The 12,506-nt window shown below is 42.8% G+C and overlaps 1 protein-coding gene and 1 pseudogene across 2 annotated transcripts in view; one reads left to right on the plus strand and one right to left on the minus strand.

Annotated features, from left to right (window-relative positions):
• The window catches only part of Lrmda (leucine rich melanocyte differentiation associated), a 1,022,231-nt gene that overhangs the window by 541,008 nt on the left and 468,717 nt on the right, over positions 1–12,506 (plus strand). The gene's annotated exons all lie outside the window — the stretch shown is intronic.
• Positions 6,516–8,527, minus strand: LOC110325668 (annotated as a pseudogene).

The following is a 12,506-nucleotide window of genomic DNA, read 5'->3' on the forward strand; positions in this document are numbered from 1 at the left end:
TGTGTGTGTGTGTGTGTGTGTGTGTGTATGTGTGTGTGTGTGTCTGCATGTGAGTGCATGGGTGTATTTCTGTGTGTGTCTCTGTGTGAGTATACGTGTCTATGTGTGTCTAGAAATGTCTGTGTGTGAATGTGTGTTTATGTGTGTGTCTGTGTGTGTCTCTGTGTATATCTATGTGTTTAAATGTGTCTGAGTATGTGAGTGTGTTTGTTTGTCTCTGTGTGTCTCTATGCCTACATGTTTGTCTATGTGTGTGTCTACGTGTATGTTTGCGTGTCTGTGTGTGTGACAGTGTGTGTCTGTGTGAGAGTGTATATATATATATGTGTGTGTATGACTGTGTGTTTGTATGTGTATGATGCAAGACAATTATATGTCTGTAAATGTTTGGTAATATAATTTTTTTCTTCTTCTTACTTCTGACATTTTCCATTTCCCCCTGTATTCTAACCTCAAACAGATGGTGAGCATGGGAAGGGGACAAGGATGTGTTTGGGTAGAGAAGTCATGTGTACAGATCAGTGGATACATTAGTTCTCTTTCTTGTTGGTGTGGCAGGACACTGGACAGACGCTTAAAAAAGGAAAGGGTTATTTTGGTTCATGACTCAGGGGTGGCCATCCATCATGGCAGGAAAGCCTGGGAGAAGAAGGTTTCCCATCCGTGTGGCAGGAACACTGGGTCATGTGAAGTTATCAGTCAAGAAACAAGGCCGTAGCAGCCCAGGGGTAGGAGGCTACAGTCCTCAAGTCCCGGTCCTGTGGCATCTAGGCATCTAGTTAGGCCCTGTTATCTTCAAGCAACACAGTCACCTGGGGAGCAAGTGTTGGACTGCAAGAGCCTGTGGAGGACATTTCACATTCAAACCTTAACAGCATATACTGGTGTGCACGTGATGGATACTAGAGCCAGACACTTCTTTAAACGGTGTCTCTCTTTGGCAGAAGATGCTGCCTGGTGTCTTTTTCTGCATAATTGGACTGTCTTTTCATATAAACCTACAAGTTGGGGAGCTTGTTTCTGAGCCTAAGCCCCCTGCACTCTCACCAGGTCAGGTGAGATAGTAAAACCTGTTGTCTGGCTTTGTATTCTGAATAATGGAATCACTAATCTACTTGATCTGGCCAAGTCAGATAAAGAAGAGAGGGAGGGATGCCTGTGTTTTAGAGATGGCAGGCACTTGTAAAAGCAATTTCTTTTGGGAAGGGGTGGGGGGAGGAGAAAAGAAAGACAGACAGTTGGGAAACAAGGAGCAAAGACTGTTGGAAACCTTTTAATTACTACTAATTACCTCAGTAGAAAATGTCGGAGGCGCTAAAGGATTTGTGTCAGCAAGTGAAAGATCAAAGATTGCTAGGCTCACATTTTAATCTGTTGGCTATAAAAGGGGACAAGGGGGGGTGGTAATGGGACCCAGGAGAATGGCAGCCCAGGTGGTCTTGCCCTTAATCCCATCTTGACTGCTGAAGCCTTGGGGCCTAGTCCCAATTACATAATAAGATGATTTAACTTCATTTAATTTTTTCTGTCTTCAATTCGAGCCTCCTGTAGAGGAGCAAAGAAGGGTAGATTCTCTCTTCCACTGAGGATACAATGAACTGGGGCTGGAAACTGCTCAAAACTTTATTTTATTTATTGTGTCACTCTCCTTTCCAGCCAGAAAAAATGATGCCTTGATCTCAATTTTCAAACCACCACCAACAACTTCAGCAATGCACCACACGTCCAACTCGGGCAAGAACTCCATAAGGGTGGCGGAGTCTCTGTGCTCCCAAAGCAAGGGAATTGTTAGTTGAGACTTAGCTAGGCTAACAGGTAAACTGTGTTAGTGGAAAATTCTACTTGTTGGAATCAGGTGGTGGTCTTTAGTGCAGGGGAGGTGGGGAGGGGGCAGAGCCATGGAAAGGGAACACTCCACCCACCACGGAAGACCTCCTGCTCTGGCTCCTCTCACAGGCCTTCTTCACTCTTCCCTTCTTGAAGAATGGGTCAGACTGAGGTAGAGTCACTCACTACATAGGATGTTGGTCCTCACCGCCTCCCCCATCTTCTCTTGTCATTCACCTGTTTCTCTACACATCAGACTGAAAGTTTCCGGCTGAATATAGCAGATACTCTTTCTGGCCACTGAGACCTTGTCAGGCAGGAGAAGTTTCTCTCATCTGTGGCTACTGTCACAAAAGTTACTAATAGGAATTATTTGGCCCACACATCCTACCATGCTTACCATCTCAGCCTTTACATAAAAAGTCTGCTGATCCATGACCTAGAAGGACTGAGGGCCAACCAGTCGCCCAACTCATGCTTCATCCTTATTGACTTTGGTCCTTTCTTCTCTCTGGGGCTGCATGTGACCCCTTCCAAAAAAATGACTCGTCCCCACTTCCTCATTTCAAGATCTGCTTCTGGAAGCTCCATCCTAGCGTTGCACATGCATGTATGTATACACCAAAAGGACAGCATCTCTGCAGAATGCAGCCTCATGTCTATCTCTTCTGGCAGGCAAAGTTTGACGTTCCGGAAACTCACTGAAGTACGTTGTAGCTCACTTTCCAAACTGCGGCTACTAGGTTAACATGCTGCTACTGTGACTGAAGGAGGCAATCCCAAGCAGTTGAGCCTCTTCGTGCATTCCTGTAATGTGTTTCCCTCAGCTTCAGCTTTCAGGAGAGGCTACAGGAAGAATCTAGAAGGAATCCTGCTGGAGAAAATGTAAAATGCCTGGCTCTGGATAATAAGTGTGGTGTTTATACAGGACCCTTGCAGAAACCTTTGTAATTGTGGGAGTTAGGGTTCAAGTAGCCCCATTCTGTTAGAGAAGACTAGACTACTGGTCACAAAGTTGACATATCTACTCCTAAAGGCTTCCAAGGAAGGGTTGGGGTTCAGATATCCTGTGGTTTCACCTATGCTTCATTAAAGACACACATATAAATTGTCTGCAATCACAAATACGAAGTCAAACCCTGCTCACATGTGAATGCTTTGTGTCTCTTTGTGTCTCTTGACCTTGACTAAGTCCCCTATTTATCCACTTAACATGCATGTAGAGGGGTCTTAGTTGGCAGGTTAGAGGGAGAGATGCATTTGAACGAGTTACATATTGTAGAGTATGGAAATCAACCCGAAATAGAACAGCTTCCGATGACAAATACATAACATACAGTCTCTGTAGACTGAGACCTGGAGGCAGCTTTCCCCGTGATCTCCCAGTGAAGGTTCCAAAGAGGCCTAGCATGGCTTCAAGACTGGACCAAAAAGGATAAAGGATCCATTTCTAAGCATACCCATGGAAGTGGTAGTAACATTTAGTTCCTTGAACTATAGTAGATGAAGTCTTCATCTTTCTGGCCACCAGTTAGAGGCCTCTGTCAGTTCTTCTCCATGTAGCCTGAAAACAGGTTGTCTCTACTCTAGACATGGTAAAGACCTACAATAGGAGAACACCCTGTCTGTGGTTCTCACCCAGGAGAATCCTCGTGAGTTCAAGGCTGTCCTGGCTGCCTAGGGGGACCCTGGCTTGTGGGTAAGGCATCTAGAAAGCTAAAGTCCAGATTTTTGGTAACTTTATCTTGGAAGTGACACCTCTCACTTTTGCATTATTCTTCAGCAAACCATTCTTAAGGTACATCCCACATTTAGGCATCCAGAGGTGTTACACAAGGACATGAATACCAAGAGAAAGGGGGTCGGTCTTTGAAGTCAGTGAAGAAACTATCAGCCATAGCACTGACTCTCTGTTACAACACCCCATTATTCTGGCATTGCGCAAAAGCCAGGTATTTAAGCAAACATTTCCAGTTGTCTTTAATTATGAAATTATACTTTAGCACAAGGTCTTTCTAAAAATTCTACCACCAACAAGTCCTATCTGCTTAAAGCAGCGGTACGCGTACCCTTCAATCGTTTCAAAGTCTCAGCTCAGAGCCTCTTTCTCTGAAAGCACCCTTCCTAGACTTTCAGCTCAGTGCGATCCCTCCCTGTGAGTTCTTGTTCCATTTATCTTCTATAGTGTTCATGTGACATATGAGCATATATCGCTTCGTGACGGTTCTATTGTTACCTTGAATTACTCCTTGAATCTCATATTGTTTAATTTCCGCACGTCAACATCTTGTCTCTCCATGGGAATTATAAACAATTGGAATGCAGTGGTTATTTAACCCCTCATATAAAAACAAGCTCAGTGGAGACTCCCTCTAAATACATGTTGTTCCTTTAAGTGTGCTCATTGCAGACTCGTGGCCATGATGTTTTGACAGACCCTTATGGGAGGAGTACTGAGTGTTACTTTGTTGAGAGTCCCTAACCCGGTGGTTCTCAACCTTCCTAATGCTGTGACCTTTAGTACAGTTTCTCATGTGATTGTGACCCCCCCAACTATAAAACTATTTAGTTGCTACTTCACAGCTATAATTTTGCTACTATAATGAATCATAATGTAAATATCTGATATTTCCAGTGGTCTTAGGTGGAAGGGTCTTTTGACCCCATGGATTGAGATCTGCCACAGAGCCTCAGGTCCTCTGTTTCCATCTTTGAGTTGTTTAGGCTGAGAAAAACAACTCCTTCAGAGGCAAAACAAACAAAAGAGGAGCCCCCAACTCTTATGTACTTTACCCTTTCTTTTTCTGATCCCTTTTCTTTTATAATTATTCTCCCTTGTTCTGGATGTCTGGTATAAACTTAGTAAGCCAGGTAGGAGCTGTCTGTCCAAGTGTAAGAAGAGAAGCATGTTATGGTGAACCCCCAGCCACAAAATTATTTTGTTGCTACTTCATAACTGTAATTTTGCTTCTGTTATGGATCGCAAATATCTGGTATGCAGAATATCTGATATTTAGCCCCTGTGAAAGAGTCCTTTAACCACCGAGAAGTTGTTACCCACTGTTCCAAACTAGACTGCTTTTCTGTTGCTTTGTTTATTCTTTAGCTTTGGTTTATTTACTTTGGTAGGTGAACTTAGTGTTGTTTAACATTGCCAGTGTAGCAGCCAGAATTTACCTAGCTTTCCCCCCAATATCCTCCAAGGATTATTGAGAGTCAGAATTCGCTGGATGAGTCCTCGGGTTCCCTCCTATAATATCTAGTTGTGTAATTTTGTCTTCAGAGCTGAGAGGGGAACAAGAAAGAGCCCTTTATTGAACATCAATTCCATGCTGAGAGTTATTTACTTATGTTCACAGCTGTGTGTCGGAGAGTGACTGTGGATATGGGTGTGAACTTTAATATATTTCTGTATATGCATTGTGCAGCTGTGCGTTTTGTGTTGTATATGTGTATGTGTGTGTATGCCAGAATTCTTGCTGGTGCATGGACATCTATAAGTCAGAGGTTAATGCTAAATGCCTTCATTGGTTGCTCTCTATCTTATTTTATTTACTATTACTGCATGGAAGACACATACAAGAGTGTGTGGCATGAGTGTGTGTGTGTGTGTGTGTGTGTGTGTGTGTGTATGTCTATGTGTGTGTGTGTTTGTGTATGTTGTGTGTGTGTAATATTCAGGAGTTGATTTCAATTATTTGCAAGGTGTAGATAACTCGGGTCTACATGCTTATATGTGTAGACACTTAGCCTGTACCATCTTGCCAGCCCTTCACCTTATTTTCTTGTGATTGGTTCTCTCTTTCAACCTAGAGTTTTCTAGTTGGCTAGATTGGCTGGCTGGCCAACAAGTCTCCAAGATCCTCCTGTCTCTTTCCTTCTGGGTTTTGGGTTACAGGCATGTGCCACCACACCTGGCTTTTATGTGTGTGCTGGGGATGATATATACTTAACTTTACCCATTGAGTCATCTCCCCAGGTCTGTGTTGAGTCCACAGATGAAATGTAGTACAAATAGACTTTTCCTTTAATGGGCTTCGTATTTGAGTATTCTGAGTAATAGTTAGATAAACAGTGTGTTGCACTTTTGGATTATGCGTAATAGTTGTCTTAAGCTAGGCACAGAAAGTCAAGTCTAAGGAGAAGATGAATAAATGCAGCTTTGGAGTTTGCCCAAACTACAGTGGCTCCTGAGTCTCCATTCTGAATGCCTGTATTTTATAGGAGGCTCCCTTGGGTGCTCCCTGCGGGAATAATGGTCCCTTAGGAAGTGAGCAGGGGCTTTCACTGGCATAATAGGTTGTAATGTGTCCTTTGCCCCAGAAGTTGTTCCATTTCACACAACCATGATCACCTTGACACTGTCTGTGACAATACAACAGTACTGGAGATATCAGAAGGTACAGTGTGACCTTTCTGGTCCATGCAGTCATTGCTACTCTTTATTGTCATCTTTGTTAAGATGGACATTTCTTTTTCCTTCTTCCTTCCTCCCTCCCTCCCTCCATCCCTCCCTCCCCCTGTTCGTTCTTTCTTTCTTTCTTTCTTTCTTTCTTTCTTTCTTTCTTTCTTTCTTTCTTTCTTCCTTCCTTCCTTCCTTCCTTCCTTCCTTCCTTCCTTGCTTGCTTGCTTGCTTGCTTGCTTGCTTGCTTTCGGCAGTTCTGCAACTTTATTTGGCATTCAGCAGGTTAGTTCTCATCCACATTGACTGACTGTAGATTTTTGAATGTGGTAACAGGCAGGTAAGTTATCAATGTATAGAGCTTGTTTGGCGAATCCTCGTCCTCATTATGTTTTCTGGACAAATGTACTCAGATGCGACATGGAACATTCCTTATTCACTTGGCCCAGACAGCTTTATTGAGTCTGGTGTCAATGTGCACATTTGGTGTCCCCATTTCCTCCATGGCAAACTTCGGAATTTCTTTGAATGCCTGAGGAGCACACTTCTTGATGCGCACTTCATAGATGTACTTGTGAGTGATGATGGTGTATTCTCGGGTCACCACCTCATTGATGGCAGAATGGCCCTTCTTCTCACCACCCTTCTTTGTGGGAGTTGTTCTACTGGGCCCAAGTTCAAGATGAACATTTCTTATATTTTAACACCACCAAGTCCTCCTGAAAATTGCTTCTTGAAGTTCTTCATAGCTACCAGCAGGTACCACAGGGTTACTGTAAGTACATTCTTGAATTGAATTCTGGTTGTTCTCATTAAAAGATAATGACTTAGTTGACATAGGCATATTTTTGGTATTTCCTATGTTATCTAAGCATCCATTGTGATTTGATACTGAAAGAGGAATTCATCCGGAATCAAGAAGAGGCATTCTCTTAATGTTATAGAACAACATATTATTGAACTAATGACTTTATTTCTCTAAGCAACCTGCAGGATATAAAAAGTGAGAATATTTTTTTCTTCTTTGTTTGTGATTGTGCATGTGTGTGCATGTGTGTGCATGCGTGTGCATGTGTATAAGCCAAAGATGGATGTGTGTTGTTCCTCAATCACTCTCTGTTTTATTTATGAAGGCTGAATCTATTGCTGACCTCAGAATTCGCCACCTTGGATAGTATAGTTAACCTGCTTGCCCTAAGGATCTTGTGTCTGTCTGGAACACTGAGATTTCAGGTGGGCTTCTGTATCCATACAGAATTTATATGGATTCTTGGTCCAAACTCCAGTCCTTACATTTGAATGGCAAGTGCCTTGTGTACTGAGCCAGCTCTCTAGCCCTCAAATGAGAATATTTGAGGTATTTTAATGAAGAAAAATCTTAAAAGTAACCCAGATTATGTTGACAGCTGGTGTTTTTCTCTTCTAGTCCACAAAACCATGGCCTATCTAGAATGGATACTTTCTGGCTCAATGACCATAGTATGCCATTAGATCCATGGAGTTGGCTTTGAGTTGGGGCCTTCCTTGAGTTGAGTTCCACACTTTGATAGACATACAAAGAACATGGAAATTACAGTGAATACCTAATTCTACTCACAAGGAGCCATGCTATGCAATAAAATGTACACTTTGGACCCCTGCATCGGAGTTTTAAGTAATGACGTAGTTACCACTCTTTGCTCTGGAGCAATTGAAGCCTATTAAAGGAAAAATCTATTTGTACTACATCTCATCTATGGACTCAACACAGAGCTCTTCCCTGGATTAGTTGCCAGGGTTATAGTGGATCTTCTCATGGTGCTTAAAAAGCATCTAATACAGGAATGGAGGACCAGCATTCAACTCTCTCTTTTTCTGGACTAGGAACACAATGTGACCCCTCTGACCTCCAGGATCTCTCCACTACTATAGACTGTCATCCTCAAACTGTGAGCCAGCTGTGCCTTCCCTGCCTTTAGTTGTCTTTGTCAAGCATTCTGTCATCGTAGGAAGAAATGTAAGTAATACAGGGTTCAAGCCAGAGTCAATTAGGTGGAAGAACCTGTCTAGTCTCTGAGAACTGTCTATATATACAGGTGTAGTGTGTGTGTGTGTGTGTGTGTGTGTGTGTGTGTGTGTGTGTGTGTGTGTATGCATGATGGGATGGGGGAAAGGCCTGCAAATAACATATTGAAGTGAGCCAAGCACAGGGCACAGGTGGGCCTGGGACAGTGAGAGGGATTCTCCTAGTTTTTATAGTTTTTACTTTGGTTCTTCATGGCAGAGATAGCGGAATTTCCTGATGTCCCTCCTGCTCATGCTTATGCAGGGACCTCTTTCTAAAGAGAAAAATACTTGCAAGTCCCATCTACCTCTTCTCCAGACACTAGACAAGAAGTCTAACTTCCTGGTCCAATACTTGCTCAGAGAACCCAGGATTTGAAACTCAAAGATGGGCCTTCAGTGGGGTCTCCTCCAGGTTCTCCTAATGGCTTCTTGACTGGGACAACCTCCACAATGGTACTGAAGACCCCAGTCAGACCCTTTTTGTGTGTGTTTAGAAAAGCTAGAACAGACTAGAATAGAATACAGACATGATTGCACTAACTATACCTATTTAGTAATCCTGGGTTGGGGAAGATGGTCCTTTCTCTTTTTTTGACTTCCCAAGCAAGTCTTCTGCTCATTACCACGCTTCCCTCAGTTGCTGTGATTCTTGGAAGTGGTGATTCCCAGGCTGGTCTCATTAGTGAGTCTGTTTTGGATGGAGGTTTGACATAGAATCTGCATCTCTAACACATAGATTGTTCCCTTCCTCCTACTCAATCAACTATCAGTAGATATATAAGCCACTGTCTTGGTCATCATAAGACTTAATCTTCAAGTAGAGAAGTAAGCATCAAATGCCTTGGACAACAGGAAAATAGAGCAAGCCATTGGCCAGTGGCAGCAAGAGCATCCAAATAGAAGTCATAGCAGGAGGGTTCAACCTAGAGACACTCTGGCTGGTTTGGGTGGAGCTAAGTCTTCTCCAAGGAATACATTTAAGCTTCACTTTGAACTGTGAATGGGATGTGCATTATCATTGAGCAAGTGGAGGCTTTTCAAGTGAAGATAAAATGACCAGACAGGTCACTCAACCTTCCTGCGGGTCTTGACAGGTCCTTAGAAGGTGCTAGGGATAAAAATCTGGAGGTCTGACTTGAAAAATGGGTCAAGACTGATCAAAAAGTTAGCTTTGTCAAAAGCTTCAAGCCCATTCTTACCTGAAGACAACCCATGGTGATCTGAAGTCATTAATCCACCTGAAGGCCTGTCCTGACCTGACTTCCCTTGCTTTGAAGTGTGCTGTCCTCAGCGGCATGAGGAAATAATTTGCTGCCTGCTTCAATGAACCATCAGGAGAGCCAGCAGACCTAATGACATGTGAGAATATTAACCTCCTACCACGAAGAGCTGTGAATCTTGAGCAGCAGTCTATAATTCACCCTGAACTCCTGAGCGGGGCTTTCTTACTCTCTCAGTTAAATCCAGAGAGAGCAGAAGAGGCTTGCTCATAAAACTTTATATTCTCCAACAATACAAACCTTGCTGAGCTGTTTAGTAACAAGTGACTTTCCTATTCCAATGGGGAAGAAAGGTTGTCCTTGCCAAAGCAGGAGGGGGGGGGGGAAGAAGTGTTTTTGGTGTTGATTTGCATAGGTGCCTTGCTCTTACAGCTGCGACAAGCATGGTATCATGGAAGGTTCCTTTATACTTAAGTAACTAAACTTCTTTGTAATTCTGTACTTTATCTTCAACATCAGAGAAGAACAGATGTTAGGAAAGAAATCTAAAGGTAACTGGATGTTAGAAGTGACTCCAAAGACCTTTTAAAAGTCATTTGAAGGTAGAAGCAGAACTCTCATTTCTGAGTTCTGATGATTGTACGCTGATACCACAGTTTCATGAGATTATGAGACCCTAGGAGACAAAGTACTATCTTACCCACCTGTGGTGGTTTGAATATGGATGGTCACCATAGACTTGTGTGTTTGGATGCTTGGTCTTAGGGAGTGGCACTATTAGGAGATGTGGCCTTGTTGGAGTAGATGCGGGCTCATTAGAGGTAGTCATTGTAGGGATGGGCATTAAAATCTCTTATGCTCAAGCTAGACCAAGTGTGATAAAGTTTCCTTCTGCTGCTTGTAGATCCAGATGTAGAACCCTAACTCCTTCCCCAGCATGATATCTGCCTGTATACTGCTGTATCTCCTGCCATGACAATAATGGACTAAACCTTTGGAACTATAAACCAGCCCCAGTTGAATGTTTTCTTTTTGTAAGAGTTGCCTTGGTCATGGTGTCTTCTCATAGCAATAAAGCCTTAACTAAGACATCATCTTTGTACTTAGAAGTGCCTGATACACAGAGGGCATCAAATGGCAATTGTTAAAAGATGCAACAGTCACATACTGTGACCTAAAATATCACTTATGGAGGAAGCTGAGATCCATAAGGTAATTTATGCACTGCCTCAACTGGAGTTTGTCCTCAGGTTAAACTAAAGCTCTTCTCTCCTGTCTTTCTGTCCATCTGGGGTTGCTCTTGACATTGCCACGGTTTTACTGCACTGTGTAATATAGGTGGAAAGTGTCTTGTCATCTATTACGTAAAGCCCAGCATATATCTTCCAGGGGACCAAACTCAGGGGATAAACAAGAAAACAGATAGTGAGTCGCTATGGGGTCCACTGTGTGAGAACATGTGGGCATAGTTGCCTGGCAGAGAAAACCTGGCATGGGGGAAGCCTGAGACCAGAAGGACCTTTCGTAGTTTGCTAGAGAAGCTAACTCAGGAGACTTAGCCATTCTGTAGCCTCCATGAGCTGGGAGAAAACGCTTCTCATTCACCTTAGCCCTGGAGAGGAGATGTTCAGTAAACAAGAAAAGTAAGAGACTCATAAAAGATCCATTTGTTGTTTATTAGGACGCCTTCCTATGTAGCCAGGCCATTTCATCTCAAGATACTAAATGTCTCTATTGAATGCAGGGCACATCCAGGCATTTTAATGAGTTATAGACATAATGAAATCCAACTTTGTCCTTCCACTTATTTGACCGACTTAACAAATGGAAAACCAGCAGCTAATATCTGTTCCATGCCCAGGTCACACTCTGCCTTTCTGATCAGTCCATATCACCATCCACTTCCTCCTTTCAGCTTCTCTTCCTGAAGAATTAATTTTATTAAAACCAGTCAAATTAAAGCTGCCTCTGTGCAGAGCATCTGAAGGTCCATTCATTATGCTTTCTTATCTTGGCAGCAATCAGCATAAAAAGTCAGCTTGGCCATTATGCATACACAATGCCCATCAGTTCTCCACCCGTGGTCAATTCATCAAACGTTTGTCTTTTGCCTTCTGAGAAGTACGTCCCTTTACCTGCCATGCCCTAGTTTGGGTTGCTAGGAAAGATGAGGTAAAGAGGGAGTGGAATGAGCTTTATATCTCCCAACTTCCCATTTTCCCCAGACCGTTTTCTTAGGTAGATTTCATACTTGAAAGCTTGGTGCACACTCTGACCCCAGAACCCTACATTTGGGACTGCACAGTAGCTGATCTTGGTACTTAATAGTGTAAGGATTGAACCAATAGTGAAACTTAGCATTGTAATGTTTCTTCCTGTTATTCACCTTGGAATATAGGTTGCTGCCTATTGAAGGGACCTCCGAAGTAATGTTGCTGGCCCTATTGACAGATGTGAAAAGTGAGGCTGGAGTCAGAATGGTACAGGGTGTAACAGGATTTGATTGAAGTACCATGGTAAGGTGATGGCCAAGGCAGGATACAGGTCAGGTTACAGATAGTTCTTTAAGCAGAGTTTCTTGTAGGCTACCACTTCTGAAACATACGTTTAATAATAACATGTATCTGTGTTCTTTGATTAGCTATTTGGTTTTTTTTTATTTGAAATAACTCATTTTTCCCTTTACGATAAAATATGCTAGCTTAGTTTTTAAAGTAATATTTCTATGAAAAGACTATGCGTATCTAGGCTTGATCTATGTACCCCTATCTATCTCCCGGGAGCTCCCATGGAGGATCTGCAAGGTTTTCAACTTGCAGATCTCCTTCCTGCTGTGATAGATTAAATCTTAAATTTGACCCATTACATTCCCAAGACCTCATGCCACATGAGGACTTGAAAAGGGGGCCCACGCCCCCCAGATTACGTGGTCTTCTTATACATATTGATGTCCACGCCCCCCCCATTACGTGGTCTTCTTATACATATTGATGTCCACGCCCCCCCCATTA

The sequence above is a fragment of the Mus pahari genome, chromosome 8 (genome assembly GCF_900095145.1).
Source record: "Mus pahari chromosome 8, PAHARI_EIJ_v1.1, whole genome shotgun sequence".
Lineage (NCBI taxonomy): Eukaryota > Metazoa > Chordata > Mammalia > Rodentia > Muridae > Mus > Mus pahari.